The sequence below is a fragment of the Tupaia chinensis genome, unplaced genomic scaffold, assembly GCF_000334495.1.
Source record: "Tupaia chinensis unplaced genomic scaffold, TupChi_1.0 Scaffold143636_1, whole genome shotgun sequence".
Taxonomy (NCBI): domain Eukaryota; kingdom Metazoa; phylum Chordata; class Mammalia; order Scandentia; family Tupaiidae; genus Tupaia; species Tupaia belangeri.
Genome location: NW_006203484.1, coordinates 245011 through 251010, shown reverse-complemented (window position 1 = coordinate 251010; position 6000 = coordinate 245011). Strand labels below are relative to the sequence as shown.

The following is a 6000-nucleotide window of genomic DNA, read 5'->3' as shown; positions in this document are numbered from 1 at the left end:
CCTCATTGCCCATGCCAAAAGAGCCCCCCCCACCCCCACCCTGTTCCCTCGGGCAGATGCAGTACGCACCAGCTGGCCTGGAGACACTCGGTGCCGTCAGCACGCAGCTTGGGGTCTCTCACCTTTTTACTGCCTATGGTTATGAAGTCTCCTTTGCTGACAGTGTCAGGTTCAATGCAGATGTTCATAAAGTCTTCTTTGCTTGTCAGGTCAAGCTGGCTGTTCCAAGTGGTGATGGACAGTTCAATAGTGGACAGCTCCACTTCTTTCCACACCTGTGGGCTTGCCTCTCGGAAGACGGCGTCCTGCGGCTGTGCCCAGTATGACGCAAGTCTTCATAATATTCTCCTGTACAAAGAAGGCCAGGGAAGGGTCTCTTCTGGCTCACTGAGAGGTTTCTCTGTAGGTCCCGCATAGGAGATAGAGGCCTGATGAGTCTGAGGCCACTCCTTAAGAGTGCTGAAAAAGTGGGCTGCCTTGGTTTTCAGAGGCCCAAGATACCAATACTTGCTAACTTCAACACCGCCATCTCTGAAGGAGCCCCATCGCAGGCCAGTCATGGCAAAGACAGGTTGTTCCTTTTCACCCTTGATTTGTAAGACATCGAGTGGTATTGTCTCTCCTTTCACAATGGCAAGTGCAGCAACTGTAATATGTTGAACTTTGTTTCCACTTTCAGCAAAGAGGGCATGACTCAAACTACTGGTCTGTCCCAGTGGGATAAATCCAATGGGAATCTTACTGAAGGTAGCCTCATCTGTTCTTCGAAGATCCAGTAACAACCTCCTGCAGTGTCCCATTTCCTCCAGCAACAATGATCACATCTGTGCTTTCCATCAATTCCAGGAGTTTCTTGGCTTGTCCCTCATAATCTGTCTTAACGATAGTCACATCCATGCCAGATAAGTGTAAAATTGGGGCAGCATTTTTTTCAGAGTCCTTGCTTTGCCTTTGCAAGCTGCAGGATTGAGAAAGACAGTTGCCTTCTTCACTTGAGCATTAGGAGGAATCAGCTGATTGCCGAACACCTGAGCTTCTTGACAGGCTGCTCTCCTTAGCAGGTTATCACAGTGTTTTCCATAGAGCCAATGGCCTCCCCATGTCAGCAGACAGAGCCCAGCGGTAGTTTTCTTCCAATGATTTCGAAGTGTTTTAAAGAACACAGTCATCTTCTCCTAGGGATTTGCTAGATTACACCGCCAGTACTGCTCACTGCCCTGCCCCATTTGATTTTTTTGTATGGTGTCTATTTCTTGTTTAAAATCATGAAAGGACTTTCTCATCTCCTAGAGCTTGTTGTCACTTTTTTCTTGAATATTATTTAGTTTTTGTTGTTGTTGTTTTGTTTTGGTTTTTGGAGTGGTTTTTGCTATAGGGTGTGTGCTCTTGCCAGAGAGACAGAGAGAGACAGAGAACAGCATATCATTTAATTTTGTCACTATAAATATTCTGAATTGTTCGTCTGACAACCCCATGAGTTGCACTGTGTTGTCTGTGGATGATGAGGAATTGATATTTTCCTTTCGGGGAGAGATACATTCTTGGTTGCTTTTATTTCTTGTGCCTCTGTGATGGTTTCTAGTCATCCGGTGATTTATACCTTTCTTCATAAGTTCTTTGAGTTAATTCTGAGTGTTAAAAGGTGTGCAGGGGTAGGTGATTGGTGCTCTCTACTGTTCTATCTCCCTGATGCTCACCAGCAGCCTGCACTGTTGTCACTGGACTTGGATGAAAAATCCTCCCCGTTTCTACAGAACAGGTGTGCCTGGGACTGAGTTGCTGAACTTTAGCTGAGGAAGACAGAAGGGATCACAAGGCATGTGTTGTGGGCCACATGCTTCAGAAAACGCCTATGGTCTTAACATTCAGGGTGTTTTGGCAGGCAACAAGTCAGATTTTTGCAACTCAGTCTCCCTAGCACTCTTTTTATTTATTTATTTTTTGAGAGGTTTTTGCTATAGGGCGCATGCTCTTGCCAGAAAGACAGAGAGAGAGACAGAGAGACAGAAAGTGAGAAATCACCCCCCAGGGGGCATGGCCATGCCACAATCCCTTCTTCTACATTCTCCTCTTGGGATCTTGGACACACACACACACGCGGCTGGTGTGAGTTTAAGCCACTGGGTCCGGGACTCGAACCGCAGTTGACTACATGGAGTCCAGTGACATAGTCATTATGCCAACTGCTGGTTCCCCCTAGCACTCTTGAGAATTCAAAGATAAGTGGGGTGGGGATGAGCCATAGGTCTCTGCAAGGTTCTTGGCTCCTCTACAAAATGTTCAGTTCTTGTTGAGGTGGTAGCAAGCCCAAAGGCCTGCCAAGACCTGGCTCGACTCCTGGCTGGCAAGCAGACAAACCTAGATGGCGGGGATGGTGATGAATGAAGTTCAAAAGTTCTGAAGTGACTCCCAGGCCCCAAGCACAACTCACCTCAAAGGTCCACCCAGACCAGTGGAAGACTCCCAGTGGGAAGACTAGATGAGTGCTGGCATCTGAGTTGGTGGGCAATGAAGTCCAACCATTCAGAAGAAGTGGCTCCCAAGCTCTGGCCATGATTCACCCCAAAGGCATGCCAATACTGGGCTCAAGACTCCCAGTGGATGAGTGGACTGGACAAGTATAGGCAGCTGAGACAGTGGGCATTGAAGTCCAAAAGTTCCCGAAGTAGCTTCTAGGCCCCAAGCACAGACTCATCCCAAAGGCCTGCCCAGACAGGGCTCAAGACTTCCTGTGGACAGGACAAAAGCAGGCCATAAATATTTGTAATACACATGAGTTAATTTTAAAAAGTGACCTTTAACATTAGTACACTGTCCAAATTAAGAGCACTTTCAAAAAGAAATTATTGCTATATTTGTGATGTTCAATTTATGTACCTATATAGAGTTTTGTATAAAATACAGATTTTTATATAAGAACATTCTGAATTTCTATTTAGTGTGATAGAATGCCATATTTTTCTGTAGGAGTATGCAACAAAGGGTAGTTTTCTCAGACAAACTGTTCTGTCTCTGCCATGTATCTTTTGTGTGACCTGTGTGGTGATTTAATATCTCTATGCCTAAGATATCATGTGAAAAATGAAGGTAGAATTTTCTACTTCATAAATATTGAACTATGTGACATGGAGTTTTCAGTTATTGGAGCTAAAGGCATTTAAGTTCAGAATTTAAACATTAGAAATAAAATTGCCATTCCATTCTGTAAAATAAATTTGTTTCTTGAATTGATACAAAGTTCTTTTTACAACTTGGCATTGTTCTCTGGGTGTACTTCTCAGAGCATAGGAAATAAATGTGTTTAAATAGGATAACCTACTGATGCCTCTCTGTTTAAACTTTATTAAATATAGTGTGATCCAACTTTGTTTTCTTCCAAGTAAACAGTCAGTTGATCTTTTACTCCTTATTCAATCACTATTATTTCACCAATTTGGAATTTTTGAATTGTATTCAAAATTATCTTTTTGAGTAGCTATTGCATGTGTAGGCTCTGTATTTCTGTCCCCAATAATCTACTAATGATGCATGACCTAATGGGCTCATCATAGACTGTGCTCTTTTAGCTCTGCATTGAAAATTTTATTGATGGGTATTGAACTCAAGGTTAGCCATTGAGAGCCATTTCTTGGACTTGTATACTTGGAGGTACTTATATTCTGGCTATCTGATGATTCTGGAAGAACTATATCAAGAAAATGCATTATGCAGTAAGAAAAAATTGAAAAGTAATATATAAAGAGATGAAGAAAAGTAAAGAGAAACTCAGGAACAGCCTCAAGCAATGTTTAACCTCCTGAGTCTAAACAGCTCAAACACCTACACCATACCGCTCCTGTAGTTTCATTGTGAAGCCAGTAAGTACAGTATCGTTCATATACTATTATCTATTATGAGTTGTTTCCATTTATACTGCACTATAAATGATATTTTAATTATGGTAACATTTACATTTTTATAATATGTTGCAGCCTACACATGATAAATTTATCATCTCACAGTCTGGAGGCTAGACATCAATGAATGAGGAGCACAGCTGGTTTCTTCTGAAGTCTCTTTCCTTTGTTTACAGATGACTGTCCTTTATTTTCACCATTTCTGTCACCTGGTCTTCCCTCTGAGTATTTCTGTGTCAGAATGCCATCTTACAGAGACACTAATATTGGATTACAGTCTAATTTTAACTTAATTACCCATTCAAAGCCCATATCTCCAAATATTATAGTCTGAGGTACTGGGGGGTTAAGAGTCCAATATTATGAATTTTGAAGGGTTAATAACACTGTTGCATGTTGACATTTTTAGTTTATTTTGTCTTTGCCAAATCTCTATAGCTTACTTGACTCACTGGCTGACTGAATGACTGTTATAACCAACTGCCTCCTCAGCTTTACTTATTAATTCTTAATACTAGACTTCTCAACAGTACTTGCATAAAAAGGAACTAGACAGCTACCATTAACCCGCTCTCTGGCCTTAGAACCAGATGGAGAATAATCTGGCTATATTTAGCTAATTCATAGGGAGAGGAAGGTTGCAAGGGTGTCTAGCTGACTGGTACTTTATCGAGCATGTGCTTCTTTCTTGACTTCATAAACTCCAGCCCTCATTGAAGAAAATTCAGATTTTATAAGCAGATAGCCAATGTCCATCTTTAATGGAAGGGTGACACAAATTAAGCAAAGCAAAAATGTTTATTCAGGCCAAATGAAGATTGTCTCCCAGACACATACTACCTATGCTCCCCCAAATACTGTGTGCTGAGGTCTTTCAGATTTCAAGGTGATTTTAAAGGCAAAAAGTTGCAAATGAAGAAAGGGAGAGAATGAGTTTAATGTTCAGTAGTTAGATGTACTTGAGGAGTGGGTGGGCAATGGTGTGTGACCAAACTGTCCAGGCACGTTAACATTCTTCAATATTCCCTCCTGTCATATCATCTCGGTTAATGAGACTTTGACAAGAGGATAAAATGTAATTGTTGTCTTCCTTGGTGGGTCTGATCTACAGCCTAATAAAAAACAAAGCCCTTTCCTGAACTTTGGGAGAAAAAAAGGGAACAAAGATGATCAAGAAACAGGAATAGGTGCACATTCTAATGTTGGTGGTCACTTGCAGTGTGCCAAAGTTCACTTTACTTTAGCTGCCTCTTGTCTCCATTTTTGTAATAAATGAACTCTTTCAGTTTTAAAAATTTCATGCCAGAAGACTAACATCTTTGTCTCCAGCATAGTTGCAAAGCTGGTACTCAACTAATAAGATGCAGAAAGTTCATAAACTTCAATGAATATCTAAGCAAAACTGAGTCTCTAGTTGAGTTTATGTTCCTGAAGAGAAATTTGTAGAATATGTCAGATTCTCAGTCCTCAACCCCTTCTCTTTCCTCCAAAGAAAGCAGATTTAAATTATGACCTGTCCATAAACCCCATTTCCTTGGTTTGGAAAGTAGAAAAATAGAACTGTTCTCACAACTCCATTGGTGTCATGTAGTGTGGGGTATCCTCAGGGCCAGGAGTGTATGGCAGGCTTCCAGATAGAGACCCAATGGGACCTACCTGTCTTTTTTTGGTTTTCCTCAGGACAAGATGGCAGACCCTTCATTCCCAGCACAGTGCAGAAGCACTGCACTAAGAAAAAATCCCAAGGGCTCTGAAGAGAGAGAGAGCAAAAGCTCACAAAAATGTAACTACTATATGCCTAAATTCCAGTACCATACCTATCCTAGAACTTTCCAGGGAACTTGCAAGTACTAAGTGAACTGAAAGCTAAAAAGTAGAGTTTCCAGGGAAAGGAGAGGTACATTGGAAAAAGCTGAGAGTTTGAACACTTGGTGTAAGTCCCTAAAATTCTTTTGGTTGGCTCTTTCCTGGATCCTGGATAGTTTCCTCAAACATGTACTTATCTCTGGAGCTTTCTTTCTGTGTCACTCCTTTCTTCACAGTACTCTGCCCTTCAAATGCTAGCTTTGGTCTCCCTGAACTCCTTGCTCCATTTCGTTTACTC

General features: G+C 41.6%; 1 pseudogene; it reads right to left on the bottom strand.

Moving 5' to 3' along the window:
- LOC102500823 (acylglycerol kinase, mitochondrial pseudogene) overlaps nucleotides 1-1281 on the bottom strand; it is a 2836-nt pseudogene extending 1555 nt beyond the window's left edge.
- Nucleotides 1282-6000: the final 4719 nt, after the last annotated feature.